We start from the raw sequence: 20122 nt of genomic DNA, 5'->3' as shown, positions 1-20122 counted from the left end.
CTTTTTAAAAAAAGGCAGACAAAAAAAAATGATGACAGAATAACCAGGCTACCATAATAGACAAATGGAATAAAAATCACATATGCTTTCAAATGTAAAATGTGTCCTGAGTTATCAGATCACCATTTCAATCTGTGTTGGGTGAAACAAGCAAATCAACATGTATTATGCACATTACACTGTCTTCATCCACCTCCAAAGATTAAAAAAAAAAAAAAAATGCAAAAGTGAACACGCATGCAATATGCATTATAACCTTGAAGTTAAAGGGAACAAAAACAGAATGCCATTACATTTAGTACACTGCTTCGGTGTAATCTTACCATTTACTAATTTGCACTTTTCCCTGGAATAAAAATGTCAGGAAGTCAATTACATGAGATGATAGCATCTCTTAATATCCTGTTGCATTTGTAGAGTCTTGCAAATGTCCTCAGCCTTTGTTGTATTGAAGAATTAAAAGAGTAAATGCCTTTTTTGTATCATAGCTGAGAACCTCTCCAGTAATACCTTGGTATTAAGAGATACACTACATTTGCATTTATATTCAACAAGAACTCAATGTTCTTTTGATCACAAAAGATGAGAATATTTTAATCCAGGACTGTAGCTTTTCAGGGGGATAACAGTGAGATGAAAGTTTAATATATTCAGTCATTAATTACATGGTTTTGTGAGGAACTGAATTTTTATGTTGTGTAAGCCTCACATCAATAAAAACGGCAAAAGCATTTTCACAGTGCGTTACCATGTGTAAAATAGAAAAAAGGATCCATTTACTAAATGTGTATTGATTTAATTAAAACATGACATGTGTATTTGTATAACGTACATAATGTTAATAGGCTTGAAGAGCATTTTACCCCCAGTATGAAAGCACTTGTTTTTCGATAGGAGAAAAGAAGGCATGAATTAAGGACTGCTACTACATAACTATTCCCCAATACCTTTATGAGAAGTTTCAAGTTTCCACAGCACAGAAACAGCACTTTTAAATGTGGTCAGCAATCTGCTTATGGTCTCATTCTCTTGTATTGCATTTATACACTGGAGTGGACATAATACTTTGCTTCCCCAGTGGTTAGTCGTTTTAATCACAGGATAACAGGATTTGGAATCCCAATGAACGGAAGAGATTCCACTTGTACAGTATACCCAACCAATACAATGCCAGCCATCAAAGTGCAACTTAAAATAACACAACTTGTAGTAAAAAAAACTCCAGGAATCAAAATGTACCTGCTCACCGCACTAGGAGTAATTTGTCATTCAAATACTGCCATCTTGCCAGTGAAGGAGAATGACACTCATTTTCTAAAATGACTAGTAATGATATCAGTTCTTAAAATATGTTTGTTATAAATATTGGCAAATTATTTATGGGGGGTGGGGGGGGGGGGGGGGTCTTTACTGTCCTGACCACAGCCGAGAATAAAAGGATAAAGGCAAAATAAAACATAAAAGATAATATCTAGTCGACAAAGCAACAGTTACTGTATTATAATGTTGTAGCCTTAAAAATAATAAACATTTATAAAAAATAAAAAAAAAACGTTGCTCTGTTTTATTTCTTTCTGCCACAATATACATACATATACTTTAGGGATGCTTTTCAGAGTTTATTCATATTTGAATAATTCAAACATGTGTTTGTAAGTCTTTTTTTTCTAGGATTATAGTAACATTACTGTAATATAAAAAATAAATAAAAAATAAATGAATGAATGAATAAATATCCTACGCAAAATGTCAGAATGACAGTTGGGAAGGACCAGGCTTCTGGTTAGGAAAAGGGCAGGAGATGACAACCAAACATGGGTTCAGACCTCAGCTCACAACCAGAGAGCTATTGCTATTTAATTTACTGTATACTGTAGGCATTTTACAAAGGTTTTAAAATGATGTTTTAATGGTGTCTAAAATACAAAAATGAAACATGTCTTAAAGGGATAGTTTTTTTCTACCAGATGACACTGCTGCACATGACACCAGGCAGACCTGAGACTGCCAAACATGAAAACAATACCACCAAGCTTCGGGATAGATCTCAGTTGCCCGAAGCAGTTTAGAGTGCCAAAAAAGTGCTGAAAGTAATTATCTAGGAAGATAGGAAACAGCACAGCAAGGTCCAATACATCTTAACGGTATTGTTATAAATTATATGGACAAGACACTGACTTGAAGTCAAAAACTGTTTTGAAAGTCAATTGTGTTCTGCAGCTGATAGCTGATAAATCAGGGGGAACAATTACTGATCCCCTTCAGTGGGTTAAACAGTTGGTTAAACAAACCTAAAAAAGCTGCCAATCAAACGTCTGACTTTGCTTTCCAGGTTAACAGAGGGAGGGTTGACCCACAGCAATACGCATTACATCTCCTCCAATAATTCTCTTCCACTGTTTACTTGGTAAAAGCAAAGGATCAATGCAACCCTTGGCTCAATATGTGCAAGGTTCCCCTTTTATAGTAAAACAGCTTATGCCTGACCTTGAAAGTACTGTGTTCTCAGTAGTCCAGCATTATCAGCTCAGCACCAAACAAAAAGATATGCATTTTGCACTATTATTATCATTGCTACTAGCACCAAAACAAGAACCAAGATAATAATATAAATTTACATTCATCAAGGTCTTTGTTATGACCATCATTAAATACATATATTTATGCAACCGATTCATATCCGAGTTTAAAGCTAGCAAGTAATTATGATTACAATCTCAATTAGCATATGGTATGAGGCAATTATATAATATCTGTGATGCCTCCTAATTAGTTGTAAAACTTCTTGATTAAAATAAAAGAAAGAGCAATGACATTCTATTTTGACTACAAAGCTTTCAAAAGGGGCCCTACAGGAATATCCAGAGGCATCAGATATGCAAAGTTAGGTCACCCTGCTTCTATATAATACAATGATCTGTTTTTTTGTTTTTTTAAGGAAATACATAAAAATCATATCAAACAAGTGTACAGAAGTTGCTAAATTAATGTTGTAAATGTATTAATAAAAATATATGTGAATTCAGACATGTACATGGCATGGCAACATGCATAAATTGAACGGCTGCTTCGTTCTGATTGGACCATATTACATTTGCATGACAAACCGGACAGCACAAATGGCAGTGACGTTGCTGCATAGCAACACACATTTCTGACAATCTTACTTATGCACGACCTTATGGTGCACAAGTCAGTGAGTACATAATAATAATAATAATAATAATAATAATAATAATAATAATAATAATAATAATAATAATAATAATAATATATTTATTTTTATATAGCACCTTGATATGCTTCTACAGCAGCTCCACCTGAGCTGGGGCACAACAGAAAGACAGGCCAAGGACAGTCAAGGTTGGAGAACTCATGTCGCTGCCTTATGTGCCAGAGGGCACGAAGTGGATAAGGAAGAGGGTATGTAAATCACACAATAACCCGAGGCAAGGATTTATATTCCAAACACAAGGTCAGGATTTTGAGGGCATCTTATTCTAGGGTAAAATAAAACAACAGTTTAACCTAATTACGATCAGTTTAACATCATGCTAAAAGCTATACTAAACATGGATAAAGCCCTTTCTTCTTTCTGTAGTGCATACGTTTGAAACTTTCTGTTTCAAACGTATGCACTCCTATTTTGCTATTATTCTGAATATTCTCCAAAATATTCATATTTAGTGTCTTTAGTGTTGGGCAATAAATTAAATATTACATTTTAAATTGCTTTGTTTAGTCCTGACTCACAAGAATATATGGCAGCTGTCCAATCCAGTTCAATGCATAATGGACAGAGTACACATTGTTTAGTCCAAGCCATACAGAATAAAGTGATTAAAAACTGAATTTTGCACTCTGAATACATTTGGATCTGTCAGTTCATACACTCCTATAACAATAGCCTGCAATCTATTTTCTGGGCTGCAGCCACAGAGCTCTGAATGTAAAGCTGCAGTAATCTCCACCAGGTCTCAACAAAATAATCCCTCAACCTTACATGGATATAACAACACATTTCTAACAACGTGTGGGTCGAGTTATACAGGTTTAACCGAAAATGTGAATATAGGTTAGAACTCAAATACAACTGTATAATATATAAATCAAACGCTACTTTTTTTTGTTTAAGAAGTTCAATTATGTACTAACATAACCTATAAAGGTTACCAGTAAAATGTAGTTGTTTATTACCACGCATATTCCCCATACTGACCCAGTCAGAAAATACACAGTCGTAGCTTTCATAACTACAGTAAATGTGATTCATATCAGGACTACATGAATACAAACTCTTGATATCCCCTGATCCACAGAGGTGATGACACTATTATTTGTACTAATTCAATCAGTACTTTGTAATTAATGGAATCATTAGTTTTCCATATTTTGTTCCCGTAATGCTCTCTAAAGGTGAACTTCGTCAATTCTAGGTGTTGCACGTGCTATTCTTATCGACAGTACTCATAATTTACACATACTGGTCAAATCATGTCTTTGTTTAAATTTGTAGTCTACTTTGTAAATGCAAATAAAGCCCAACGAACTAAATTAATCATTATTATCCCTAATGGTTCCATGAAAGTACCCAAGAAGTCTGAAATAGTTAATTAGAGTAGATTACTTGCATCTGACTAAAAAACCATTGCATTTACATATACAAATAAGCACATTCTGTTCCACAGATACTCACCTAATACGCGTGATACATTATAATTATCCACATACCAAGTCTGGATTCAGCTTGATTTATTGTAGTAATCCTCATCTGTATAATCAAATTAACTGTGAATTATACAACATCATTCCAAATAAGGCAAAGTGTACACTTAGCAGGTGTTGTAAATAACTATAAAGTGTGTAAACATGTTAATTATCTTAACCCAGTTTATATAAATTGTGGAATTAAAATGCTTTTAATTTAGACTAAATACTACCACTTGCTTGATAAAACTATTTTGTATCTATATCAGCATTTAAAGTTCTGTATCGTCCTGCAAATGTCTCCTAATTAGCATAAATAAATTAATATCATTAGGGTATGCATATTAGTCTAACATGTTGCTCACTAAAAATAACCATTAACGTCAGTGATATCACTTTCCTATAAAGGTGCAAAGTAATTTTTTTTTTTTTCTCATTAACCTCCTTCGCCTAAACTAATGAGGTCTGCTTAGCATAATCCATTAATTTGCTGTCCCTAATATCACAATAATGATATCTTTCAAGTTTTAAGAAGCTTGGGATTTTATGTTTGGATATGTAATATAGATGTGTTTTCCAATTAATATAATCCTTTGGTGTATAAATGCTAATAAGCAAAAACAAACACATCTTATGTTGAAATGTCCACACTGCATCCTCTGTATTCCTTACAAGTTTTTCTTGCAAGTCCCGAGTACTATTAAATGAGGGAGATGAAAGTTAAAATAACGGCAAGTGGCAGGAAAAAGGAGGATTTGACTGGGCTAAAATATATAAGTACAGATGGCAGGGTATGGGTGTTAATAGTACTGTGTGGGAATGCTATTCACAAATGAGGGGTGCAATTGGTTTTCTTTTAAGTTCCACTCTCGTTACTCCCCTGTCCTACCATTATCCCTTGCAGTTTACTGCAATACCCTCATTGGTAGATCCCCTCTGACCTCTTTCTAACTTTTACTCTCATATCTCTTTACAAATGACCTAACAACTCACTGTCACGTCATGTGCTTCTTTCATGAAGTCCCACTGGCCCAAATGTCGCTTACTACCAATTATTTTCTTCCTTTCCAGACTAATCTTGCCTTTTTAACAGTCATAAGGCAGGGAACACTGGGAACACAGTGAGTAAATAGAGTGTAGTGACAGATTGAAATGGAAAGGAAAAGGGGGTGAATTTGAACTCGGACTGAATCAGCAAGGGGAAGTGATTTTTAAGCCTTGAACAAAATAGGTGAACTCTGAAAATCAACACAGTTGTGAAATAATGGCAACAGAGACTGTCAAAAGACCATAATTCTGTTTCTAATAGAGAAGCTAATCAAGGTAAGATGTCAGGAAGGTCACAACCATTAAGAGCAAAATATGTGCTGTTTCTATGAGAAACAGGATTGCCAAGCCTAAGTAACTTCAGCTATATAACCTTATGGCATATTGTGCTTTGCTAGAATAAGAGAATCACAAATTGGAAAAACATTTTGTATCACAAATTGCATACTTACTCAATCTGTTTACATTGGGTCCAAATTCTGATTCAGAAATAGCTGTCCCTAGGTTGGAATGGTGATTTTTCCGAGAAATCACACTTCAAAAGCAGCCCATTTTATCCATAGCTTTAAAGCATCTTCAGATCAATGCTCCTCATCCATTCTTGAAAAAATGTGAGCTGTATCACCTGACAGCCATTATACCCTAACAGCAAGGAACAGTAGGTGAAGTAACTATGCAGTAAGTAACCTATAAGCTGTCACCTACAAATTATTAGAAAAAGCCATTTACACAGCCTGTAAAATAAGTCACAGAAACCTGTGGATATCGGTTGATATTAGTAGTCGTAGTAGTATTTAATGTATTCATCAATTCCAGTGTGAAACTATAGATATTTAAAACATCTATTTTACTTTGGTTGCCAGTGAGATCATACCTTTTTTTTTTAGTTTTTCAGACCTAAAGTTAATGCTGCTTCTACATGTTACCCTTATTAACATCTGGAAATCCAGCTACTAATTGAATTTGCAGGATGTCACAAATGTTTTAGATGATCTCCTAGCTATAGACACTGTGCAGTGCGAGTTCTTATAATGTAATTTGTCACAATATATCACCTCCTGATAACATGGCTCTAACTGGATTTGGTCAGTTGTACATTAGTTGCCCAGCAGCAATTGCATTACCAGAATAAAGCAAACAAAATACCTATTTTAATATGTTACAGTATATAGACTCAGCACCAGGCTAGAGCAACCGTGTATAGAGCTGAAATTAAATATCTTAAACCTAATTCACAGGCTAAGAAAAAAACAAAACTGTTGGCTACTAGTATACTGGAACTAGAATATAACAAATATATAACAACATTCTACTACCAAGAGCCTTACACTGGCCCTGCAGAATTCCGATTCATATATGTATCATTATCATTATTATCATTATTATTATTATTATTATTATTATTATTATTATTATTATAATTATATATCAAGTATCCAACATTGTAAGTACATTTTGTATTCATTGATTATATAATATATTCGACCCAAAGTCTTTCTCAAAGTCTTCAATGTATTTGTTCATGTATAAGAATGCATAAATTACTGAATCAAAAAATATAATTCAAAGGAAACAAAATAGCTAAGACATCTGAAATAAAAAAGCACATTTTCCAGTGTACAGAAGAGTGTTTCTCTCCTTTCTTTAATAGGTAATATGATAGGGTTTATTTCACTCCCAAGCGATTTAGTTGATTCAATACAAATAAAAAAATGCCCTATTCTATGTCGACATTCGATCCAAATTTCCAGAGACAACACAGCTATTGATGTTTATCTGTTTTTGGATTATTTGCTGTCCACAATACAATGCATTACAGTGATTAGTGATAACAATGGGCTTCTTTCAATTCCATTATAAGGTTTTCATCTTTCTTTTTTTTTAACACCACCATCAGCAGAAACAAAATGACATGCTTTATAAGCAAAATCAGTGGTCAAATGCAGCAATGGACACCACCAAGCAGCCTGAAGGATTGACTGAGATTGCTTAATACTTTTTAATGAATAGCTAAATTTGTTATCAACGTCAAGTATCAAATATGGCACTTTCAATTACTATCATACAATAATAAGATTTTTTTTTTAAATATCATATGGTATATTTAGTATTGGAAAACCCACAAACATACAAAAAAAAACAAAAAAAAACAAAGGAGGGAAGGATATGGTACGAACAAACAGTTCAACCAATCTCTTGGTATGTACTTTCTTGGAATGACTGACCTTGAAATATGTTGTCTGCTTCAAGGTGCAGTTAGCATTTATAGCTGGCTGACTGATGCCGGTCCCAATAGTGCACTCCAGTTTCAGTTCTACATTCTTCTCATGAATGACTCAGCAGAGTAAAGCTTTCTCACAATCAGTGGTGTTGCAGCTCAAAACGACATTCAGTCCTCAAGCAGTCTTCAGGGCAGGCACAAGGGATGTGCTTCACTCTACAAAGTGCATCTCACCCATTGGCAGGAGCGCTGCAAAGGATCCACTTGCTTGATGGCCTACCTAACATTGTCAAACAGGAGCTAAATGTCTGTTTTAAAATTGCGAGAAATACACATACAGCATTAGGCCCTTATTCTCGTATTTAGATCTGCCGCTGCTCAATACTCTCTGGAGTCATGAACCCTTCAAAAAGCACTATTACAACTGTTTTCCACAGGACCAAATAGACTTTGGTAAACGGTCCGTTCCCTATCTGACCCCTGTAGAGTAGTATTAAGCTTTGATTGTAACACCAGAGCCATTTTTCTATTCCAGACAATCAATGTTTCAGCAGACTTCAACAACAATGCCTTCAATTCAACACAAAAAAGGCTCATGTGATTTGGATGAGCTGAACATATGTGCAGTGGACATGGGAACAATACACAACAATGGTGAGTAATGACAGGTATGCTGAATATGGATTATCTTATCTGCTCTTTTAGCTATAGTAGTACATCATCTTACAATTACAACTATTTGGTCACCAAGTTAATAAGGTACATGTGCACACATTGCCATTGTTTGCTGGATTTACAGTTCAGCAACAGATCCAATACTACACGACAACAGCAATATTATGGATCATTAGTAACAGTCATGAGGATCAATGATGAAGGCTACAAGGCTCTTAAACTGTCCTTCGGCACCATGTTTGAAAAAACAATATAATTAATCTGTATTATTTCTCAGTTACAGGCACTGTTATATATTTCCACAAGCATACTATATATAATCACTGTCAGAAATACTATACCGTTGACACATGTGCATCCACTCAAAAGCATAGGATACCACACTGGTGTTGTTTGATACATAGTCAAGCACTCATGCAAACAATCCTGTCTTCCAATGCTTTTGGCCTAACTGTTGCATGACCCTAATTCTTATCAAGTTGCAGAGGACTTTTAAAATGAATAAGAAAATGTTAGAAAACTACAAAAGCAGCTTTTGATTGCATGACTTCTCAGTAAAAAAAAAAAAAATGTTCATAACATCTTTGAAAAAATAATCAAAGATGCAGCACCAAATATTAATGTAATGTAAAATAAAGCAGGCGCAAATACAGTTAGACAGCGACAGAACAAATGAATATGCTGCATCTCTGTACTGAACCAACTCAGAACCTCTTACAATGATTACAAGCATAAGAGAAAGGTACAAACCAATAAAATGATACATACCCTGTGAGCTACATTTAAATAGACTGTCAAAAGTTATTTTACCCAGAGCATGTGTTCCACTGGCTGGCTGCAAAGTTTTTTTCTACTGTACAATTTCTGGTCAAAACCACTGGCATTGATAGACAAATCCATGCAGAAGTGTAACAAAACCTAAATTGTGTTTATTCTCAATGTGACATCAGACAAGACCAGAAACCTGAAATACATTGTGTATATTAAGAAAATGTAAATGTTCAGCTACATCTATAAGCTTAAGCAAGTAAGTCTGCATTTACTGGCATACACCTACTTGCACTGTATAAGGATCTGTTTTTTGATGTGCTGTTTTGATAACCTTGATATCAAAGCACAGTTTTTAAAACATAGAACTGAGTGAATTAAACACACATTTGTAGATTAGTCTCTGTGAATGAATTACACATAAATTAACAATCAACCACTTTAATTGATTTCATAAATAATAAATTAGTGCTTTAAATGACACTTTAAATAGAGGTTCATCAGATCAACTAATTCTCTGTAACCATGATTGAAGCAGCGTTTTTTTTTTTGTTTTTTTTTAGCAGAAATTAATCTGAAAGAATGTTGGTTATTCCTCCCAGAAAAAAACAACAAACCTCAGTCCAGCTCAGTTACTTAATGTTCTCTGTGTGATGTTTGGTATACTTCCTTATAAAAAAAATAATACATTAAAAATACACTGTCAGTCTAATACTTCAGAGCGGCACTCTGAATAACCAATAGCATTTACTTAATTTTGTATGGCCTTTAAGCTTGTGTATTGAGATCAGAGCATGTCACATGCAGCTCTGAACCCTTGAATATCTATGATCGTAGGCTCCCTTAAGCAAATAGATATCCTGTATTCCCCCCGCCCCCCCCCCCCCAAGAGTTTTGCACAGTTTATTTTTTAAGTTGTCTTCAGATCTGACAGCCCTTCCTGCTAGTGTAAAACATTACTATGTGTTCCAAACACAAATGCTCCTAAAAGCAGGGGATATTTACAAGTTTTGTGTGAACCACGACTCAGATTTTGAAGACTGTTGGGAAAGGTATTGATTCTGGCAGGATGAAGCATCATTGATAGATTCAGGCTTTGCTGGGAACTCTGCAATTTGTAGGAGTAGTCAATAGTGGTAAATAGTTCCTAGACCTACAGATTAGGATATGTGAACATTTTACTATTTGGATTTACTGACAGAATTACACTGGAAAGTCAGTGTCCACTTAAAGCTTTCAACAGGGTTTAAACCTTGGTGACCTATCCAGTAGCAACATTCAATCAGTTATTTATACCACTGGTACTCAATAGCTAAATGTGGGCCTTATCAGCCTTGTGAGAGTACACATAGTTGTATGCAGTGGTTTATTATGCCTAATACCTACCATTTAAGTTTAAATGACTTGTCCATGTCAACCCCTGACTCCATTCAATAATATGTCTGGTGGAAAAAGTTTCACTACAGAGTCAATTTGATAGCAACATTTATTTCACTGATGTTTTAGATCATTAAAATAGATTGCAATGTTTTCTACAAAGCTGCTTTGTCAGGTTTTTTTTTTTAACAGAGGATCTCGAACCAATGCAGCTAGGAGATACATCATGAACAAAATACACGTATCCCATTCAACAAGCGAACAGTACATTATACAGCAGTACATTCCCTCTTGCTGTTACTTATTAGGTCATACTAACAAGCTCAAATGGATGTTTTATTTTTCTGTTTCACTCTCCCATGTGAGACAGGAAGGAAACCTATATTTTTTGTATATCTTTATCCATTAAGGTGATTCTCTTGCTCTGTTGCTGCCCTAAAAATGTTTATCTGAGGGATCTAAAGATGCACACTGTTCAATAACCATCACTTATTAAAACTAAACTAAAAATTGCATTGCTGCAGGTTTTGCCCATAGGGTTTGTATACATTTGCATAATGTTAGCACTTTTCAATAAAATGAATATTGCCTTTTGTGTTTGGAAACCTGGTTACTCGAATCTGTCATTTCCACAATTCTCTCCTGTGAGCGATGCAATGCAAAATGTATTACAGTACACACCCGCAGGGCAAAACCACAGGAGTAAATAAAAGATTTTAATTTACAATGTTATCGGAATCTTTTTTTTTTTAATCAAACTGTAATATTTGTAGGTACGCACCAAGTCAAAATTCAATTGTTGAAGCTGCAATATGCAAAAAAAAAACCAAAAAAAAAACCAGATTCAGGCAAATTATGAATATGTCTATTTACAATGTTAGCACTTATTTTATAATTCCATGCAGGGGAAGTGACATAATTAAGTACCAGTATGTATTTAATAGTGTTGATAAAAAAAAAAATATATACAAATACGTTTTTTTTTTTGTTTGTTTGTTTCTTTACCAAGAAGAATGAGTTATACATGTTGACTGAGCATATGTCAATATAAACCTACAGACACCTGAAAACAGTGTGAATTACTGTCTGGAGCAGAGTACAGATCCACTGTATTAAGAACTGTACATGGTCAGTGACCCATGCCTTTTCTGAATTAACCAATTTGATACAGTCAAATGGAAAGGAAAGAAGATCTTCAATTCTTCAATGCTAGATCAATAGCTCCATTCTTATGAAACCATTTAAACTCTTCAAGAAGCAATCTCACAGAACAGATATGATCCAGTTTCTTATCACAACTACAGTGAATGAAAGCAGTGTGTGTTTGCATAGCCGGCTCATTAACATAGCATGGTCAATGAGTGCTGAGTTGATGAGGGCTGAAGTTTATTCAGATGATTGAACAAGTCAATAGCTTAATTGAACTGCTAAATGAAGTGAGATATGATCAGAACACTTTGAATCAAACTGATGCGTTTTCAATTATAAAGACAAAATTCTGTAATTACAAAAATGTCACCTTCTTCCACAAGTCATTTGAGATATTTTACCATCTCTTGTTATATCGGCATTTCTGTAGATATTGTATATACTCTTTCCACAAATAGCAAGCCTTAGGGGTAATTATTTAAAGTATGTATGATTAAATGGTTGACTGTTACCATGAATAGCAATTATATTCCACCCAAAGAAAAAGAGTCATTTTAATTCCCTGTTTGATCTCCAGTATTGTAAGGTAAATAACACCAGGAAATACAAGGCTAATGTTAAGGTGGAAAACAGAAGCCAAAAGGAGAATGGTTGATGTAACTCAGAACATCCTGGAATATACTTCTGTGGACTATTTACTAAAAAAAAAAAAAAAAAAATTAATAAATTGGAGAGCTTTAGATACCAACTGATCCATTTATTTATTTATTTATTTTTTTACCACAGTATCCTAAATGTTTTGGCAAATATTACATTTCTGTTCTTGGGTTGGAGCACTTATGCAAATTCCTGCAAATTAGAATTAGATTTGATCTGTAATTTCTACTTTTTTCCTTTTCTTGTTTATATCTACAGTAACAATATTTAATAATAAAGAATAATGAACAACAATGATCTAGCAATAATACTGTGTCTAAACTAATTGGATCTCAAATAAAACAAGCAGCAGATTCCAGTTTCAGTTTACTCTAATTACATATCTCTAAACTACACAAGTCACCAAACTTGACTATCCATGTAATCTATAATAACAGCAGTAGATTTAATCTCACTGTGGTTGCAGGCTATAGCCCAGTTTCTTATCTAATATTTCCATTTCAGTTATCCTTGAGCAGGCTGGTGGATATGTTATCGGTTAGTTCACTTATATAGCTTTTAACAAGGAGGTCCCCGGTTCAAATCCTACCTCAGCCACTGACTCATTGTGTGACCCTGAGCAAGTCACTTAACCTCCTTGTGCTCCGTCTTTCGGGTGAGACGTAGTTGTAAGTGACTCTGCAGCTGATGCATAGTTCACACACCCTAGTCTCTGTAAGTCGCCTTGGATAAAGGCGTCTGCTAAATAAACAAATAATAATAATAATAATAATAATAATAATAATAATAATAATAATAATAATAATAATAATAATAATAATAATAATAAATAATAGCTGCCTTGACAGTCTCATTAAAATAAACCTTCAGAAATGCACGTCCTGCTTACTTTTTTGAACCACAACTAACAAGTGATTACAGCTAGTTCAGATCATTCGAAATATACAGTCAGAATAAAGCAATTATTTATTTATTTATTTATTTATTTTCTGGCATCCCAGTATATTAAACAAAGTATATAGATAATAGACAAAGGGCTGAATATTGCCAACCATGAGTATGCACTGCAGAAGCATAGCATGTCTTTATAAAATAATTACAAATAATTACAATGAGGGGTCAGGTTTTTACCAAATGCACCACTGTAGCTATTTAGTTTCCTAATAAATAAATATTGAGGCAGTGCAAACCCGACCAAACAGCTTACAATTAGCTTTTTACCAGCCTACTAGAAAGCAATCTCCCCAGCATGTCTAAACTAATGCCAGACCCACATTCTGCCCATCACACAGTGTTAGCTCGTTTAACACTGATAATGCCCTCATTCACCACAGTGATGTGAGCAGTCTGGCTTGATTGAAACTGACAAGGATCATCTTAACTTTTATGTTTTGTAGCTCAAGGCGTTAATTAAATGCCCTAATGAACAGCCAGCTGGGTTGTAATGTGTAATATATATATATATATATATATATATATATATATATATATATATATATATATATATATATAATTTTTTTTTTGTTTTGTTTTTTAGGTAATACAATTTTTTTCATTGAACTATATTAGCTTACACAACGTATGTATGCGTACAATCAGACTGTAATTTAGGCTACTGGGTGATATTTGTATATTTTTTTCTAAAATCAATACCACAGATATCCATCATACTTGGTTCTTGATAAAGCAGAGTGACATTTAAAGTCACATGATTTTTTTTTTTTTAACACACTTTATTTTCAATGCAGTAGATACTTTATTGCCTATTCCTTCAATAAAAATATTATCAGAACTCAACATTACATCAGTCCTGTAGGTGTACATGTCTACGAAATTGAATCCACAGCAGCTCTGATGTGCTTAATTCATTTTTTCTGTCCCCATTCTGGTCTTGCTTACTGTATACAATGCTTAAAATATCAAGCAGTACCATTTCTACAATGCTGATGCCTGCATTCTGTAATACATATAGCTTGTATGCAAGAATATATACCAATATTAGACACTATATAATCTATATGTATTTCATATTTCTTACCATTGGTAAACTGGAGTCTTGGCAATGCAACAGAAGCTACATAATGAAAAAATAAGGACGTATGCACCATGAAAAATCACACAAGATGAGTGAAAATTTTACAACCTTTAAAGCAGTAAGCATTAATAATTCCCATGGCAGTAAATGCATTGAAACATTAGAGTGTAGATTACCTTGAATCAGACGTTTAAAATACAATATCTTGAATTGACAGAATATTTTACAACCGTCTTCTAAATAAAACAATGCCCTGAGCAGAAAACATTTTAAAAATCAGTAACGCTGTCGTCAGCCACTTGACAGAAACTCCTTTCACAGTTGTTTTAAGAGTGCATTAGCTTTATATTAATCCACAAATATATAAGACCAGACAGATTGATAGATACTGACATGGTGTCTAATTTTGAAGTCTCAGACAGGCTATAAAAATATGTGTGGTAAATGTGAATGGAAATGTAAGCTATAAAGATTAGTTGCCAGAGACCATGGATGAATGGCTTTGACATTTTGATGTTCTGCATCCTGGACTTTAACAGACTTTATAAGCACTTCACCATGGATTGCAACAAAGTGTACCCAGATTCTTATTGGGACATGAGAGCTTAACTGAGTTCCATGTTATTAGAATATCCATCAATTCTCATTGAGCAACACTGTTATTACAGTATAAAGTGTTACTGATTTGATTTTGTCACAATGAGAACACTTTCAAAAAGGGGCCTTTTTTTAATAAGTGGCTGTTTTCTTTAGGTCTGACATTAATAGATAATAACACGGTCTGACACGGCACTAAAGGTACAAAAAATGCTTCAAATATTTAAAAAATATAAGTAATTATATAACACTTAAAATGACAATGTTGTTGTTGTATATACAGTACAATTATCACTAAGCCATCAGGGTAATAAACACAATAATACAACAATCTTTATCTTGATATGCATTATACAGGCCTATTTCTATTAATAAATGTATATGTCTAGAGTCTGGCTGGAGGTTTCCTAGCTGTTCTCAATCTTACTGCAATAATCTCAATATTAAAAATGTATGACATTTCTCTCCTCCGATCCTTAATATTTGGAACTGGAATATCTGGAGCTGGCATAAAGTTTCTTGTATGAGCCATTCATCTTTAATAACTTAGATACCCATTCAGAACAGAAAAATCAATAACATTAGCCTTCACAGTGCAAGTACAGTAAATACTGCTGCACAACAGGCAAGAAAGAGCAGTTTTATTTCACCTTTCATTGCTGTTAAACTCTTCTATTTTCCAGCATGTACAGCAACTACAACAATGACACAAATTATAAATTAGAAACAGTGCTAATGTGCTGTACATGCATATAACCATAAACAGATTGGTGTTCCTATATGAAAGAACAGCCCTGAACTAGATTCATCTACAGTGGATGAGTGTACCTATAATAGATGCACTTAATATTGTCCATGCTCCCACCTGTTGGCTTTAAACAACTAACATACAGTACATCCATTTTTACAGATTATGATTAATAATGCAAATGTGGTTTTAAAAGGAACTGATTTATTGTTCTACAAGTTACAGCTGTTACAAAATGCAGCTATTGGCATTTTGACTGAGACGTCAACTTTCTTATGATCTATACAGATCATAAGAAATGTTTATTACCCTATTTCCTTCCTTTCCTCTACTATCCTCTTCTGCAGGTTTCCCATGCTTTAAAAGTTTTCTCTCCTGTGCTTTTCAAACTGCCATTATTATTTTCCTTTTTTATTTATTTTTTTGCCTCTTTCTTGTCCGGGCCCCTTTTTTCGCTGTGTATCCATTCCCCTCCTGCAGCCAATAGAACACTTTAACAGAGTTCACACAATCAACAAACCATGCACTTTTAAAAAAGGATTCCCTAAATAAAAATGTTGTTCAAACAGGTCTCGGTTCTATTCTGGTCGTACATATTCCAATTCAAATTTAAAAAGAAATGCAATGTTTCTTCTCAAACTCTAAAGGACCTTGATGAATGTACTGTACCTGTAGTCCTGAAAGCCTATGTATAACTTTTGCTACACTGAAGTTGGTTCAATAAAAAATTGTATCAAAACCAAAACCTGGATTGAAAGAATACACTTTACTCTATTTACATAATTAAAAACCTTGTAGGCCTATTTTGAACCTTAACCCAACAATCCTAAACAAATGTCACCAAGCTGATGTGCAATGAGGCAAAAATTCCCCAGCCAACCCCACTGGAGCACAATGAAGTGCTTTCTATGTCCCCAGCCAAGAAAGGCGACTTACTCTGAGCGCTATTCGACACACTCACATGACTCATCCTACACTCCAAGCATCAGTGATTTTAATACCACTGGGGACCCCCCCCCCCCCGTTATGAAGTGCACTAAAAATCTCTATTTCAGTTATTCAGAGGAATAACATTATTAGTAGTGGCATTGTTTGAGTAGTGGTTAGGGCTCTGGACTCTTGACCGGAGGGTTGTGGGTTCAATCCCTAGTGGGGGACACTACCTAGATTGCTCCAGTAAAAACCCAACTGTATAAATGGGTAATTGTATGTAAAAAATAATGTGATATCTTGTAAGTCGCCCTGGATAAGGGCGTCTGCTAAGAAATAAATAATAATAATAATAAATAATAATTATAACTGTACAAAACAAACAAGAAACTACTCAGAACAATAACTGTTGCTTGTTCACATAAGTATTTTCTTGAAAAGGCAGATGATCAGAAGTACAGATTGTATTTTTTTTTATTAAACCAGCTTACTACCAATTATTTTGAGAAAAGGTTCAAATTCCCAAAAAGAAAGGGCATCAATGCTAAATCAGTTATAATTCGGTCTTACTTATCATAAACGTTGTGGAGAACTAGGACAAGTCTTGAAGTTTCGCCTTGGAACCACTGATTTTCACTCTGGGACCTAACACTTCTTATTTTAAAAGTTATAGTTACTAAAAACTTCATGTTATATAAAACAGACGCTATAAGATGCAGTATTGGAAATTATGAATGAAATATTTAATGCCGTGCATATATCAAGATTTTTTTGAAAGAAAGGAGCAATCACTTTTATTTAAATCATTAATATTGTATTCCCCTTCCAGCATTCTGTGACTTTAAAGTGATAAATAAAAGTGAAAGGGCTTTCCAATATGCACAACTTAAACAGCATTTTTTTTCTTTTTTTTTTTTGTAATTTAAATCACTGGTTTATTACCCTAAGAGACAACGTTTTAAATACCAAGTGGCAGCTGCCTAAAAACAGCCTGTGGCTTTTATAAACCACAACAATTTAATCAGTTTAATACTTGATGCATGATGCAAAGTATAATAAAACTTTTCAATGCAGTATGTTTATGAGAATATAAAAATGTTACACCTAACAATGTTATTCATATTTGACAACATATAGCAATTTGAAATGTGCAGCTTTTGATACACCTAAAGTCAGGAGCTAGGATTGGGAATTTTCAATATCCAATTGGTACAAATCTTCCATATTTCATTGAAGTTGAAGGACCCTTGCATCTCTTTGTATGGTCTTTTAAAAATATCTTCTATCTAACATTTAAAATATATGTTACCTTGTCTGTAGGTGGGTTCTCAGGCGAGAGAAATTTGGTTTGATGCAATTTCACAGGAATATTCAGAATCTGGTTGTTTCTGTTGATGGTTTCTTAATGGGAAATATAAAGAAAATAGAGGTTCAACTTTTTCATGTGTCTTATATAGGGGAACAGTGCTGTACTATCTTATAATCAATACCCACTGAAGGGAATAGCCCAATAGTTTGACTGATTCAGGATTCGGATTCTGACACACCCTTGCAGAAAAGCAAAACTGAACTCAAATGTGTTCCTATAACTGCAGAAGTGTTCATGATATGTGAGAGAATAAACACACAAAATCATGGGGACATGGGAAACAGGCTACTTAAGGGTGTATTATATTAGTATAGCACAACAGTACAAAGATATTGAAATAGCAGACAATTGAAGCAAAATCAAATAATGTACATGAATACAAACATATTGCAAAAATCTTCCTATATTGAATTAGAAAGCTTTTATTCATAGTATATTCTAGGATCCAGCAGAATGTTACAAAACATTCTCATATCTGACATGGGGTGATTTCAATTATAATTGTGCTTGCAGCTGTAAATCTCTTTTCATTGCTCCACACTAGCACTCAAATTAATATCTATACTCCTGACATTTAGTTAAAGGATTTTAATTTTAAGTGTTAAATGATTTCTTAATGATTGTCTTCTTTACTAATAAAATAAAGAAATTAAAATGAAAAACTGTATATAAACATTACCAAAAGAATGTACTATTTCAGATAGCGTTGGTAATGTATCAATTACAGCAATTACCTTTTACTGTTTAAAACATTTACTAGGTTTTTCATTTATTTTATCTCCTTAATCTTGAAGACAATGATTTGTAACTATTCATAAAACATAGAGAATAAAAGGGAAATCCTCTAATAAATATCCTTCTCTGTTATCTTTATAGCTCGCAATGTAAGCCTGCCATGTCAAATAAAGAAAGCAATGTGATGTGGGCTCCCGAGTGGTGCATCCAGTAAAAGTGCTCCGCGTGGAGTGCAGGATACGCCCTGTAGCCTGGAGATCGCAGGTTTGAATCCAGGCTGACCGTGACCAGGGGTTCCAAATGGGCAGCGCACAATTGGCCAAGCACCACCTGGGTAGGGAGGGCTTAGGTTGCCAGGGGAATCCACGGTTCACAGCGCACCAGCGACCCTTGTGGCTGATAGGGCGCCTGTGGATCTGCAGTGGAGCCGCCAGATCTGTGTTGTCCTCCGGCACTATAGGTCTGGTGGCCTCGCAGTGGATCCGCAGTGAGAAAAATGACGGCTTGGCATGAGCACGTTTCGGAGGACGCGTTTTCCAGCTGCTGTTTCCCAAGTCGTCAGGGGTGTTGCGAGCGGTGAGCCGAGGATACAGAAAATAATTGGGCATACAAAATTGGGGAGAGTAACCCGGGTAAAAAATTGGCGATGACTAAATTAACAAAAAAAAAACAAAAAAAAAAACAATGTGAAATTTTTAAATTATGAATGCCAAAATGGAAAAATGTTGTAAAATATAATATTCTAAATTGTCTAAACAATGCCTGTCTAAGAAAACCGGTAGTCAAAAAAAATAAAAATTACAATGTAATAATATTCATAAATGCTTACATTTTAATTGACCTATATTTACTTCTCACTCACTTAAGTGTATAGTTAGTGGTATAAGTTTGTGCCCAGGGGTTTAACTCCTAGAGTCAGAAGCTTGTGAGTTTAAATCTCACAATCCTTTGTTTTAGGTTAAAGCTAGCCAACCTCTTACTGTATTTATGGTGGTGAGCGTGGGATGCTTTTACCTGACCCTGAACAAGGTGTACGTTGATTGTGTGTCACAATAATGGGGGGAAATTAATGGAACAAATTAATGGAACTCCACTAGATCCTACTTC

General features: G+C 34.4%; 1 protein-coding gene across 4 annotated transcripts in view; it reads right to left on the bottom strand.

Annotated features, from left to right (window-relative positions):
- Positions 1–20122, bottom strand: part of LOC117413947 (bis(5'-adenosyl)-triphosphatase-like) — a 225890-nt gene that overhangs the window by 175451 nt on the left and 30317 nt on the right. For 2 of the 4 annotated variants that reach the window (XM_058999716.1, XM_058999717.1), the window contains one exon: positions 18221–18312. The exons of the other annotated variants lie outside the window; for them this stretch is intronic. The gene's annotated coding sequence lies outside the window, so the exon portion shown is untranslated. The remainder of the gene's footprint in view (positions 1–18220; positions 18313–20122) is intronic. 4 annotated transcript variants of the gene reach the window in all.

The sequence above is a fragment of the Acipenser ruthenus genome, chromosome 25 (assembly GCF_902713425.1).
Source record: "Acipenser ruthenus chromosome 25, fAciRut3.2 maternal haplotype, whole genome shotgun sequence".
Classification (NCBI taxonomy): Eukaryota; Metazoa; Chordata; class Actinopteri; order Acipenseriformes; family Acipenseridae; genus Acipenser; species Acipenser ruthenus.
The sequence above is the reverse complement of the archived record's forward strand: the minus strand, read 5'-3'. Positions and strand labels throughout refer to the sequence as shown.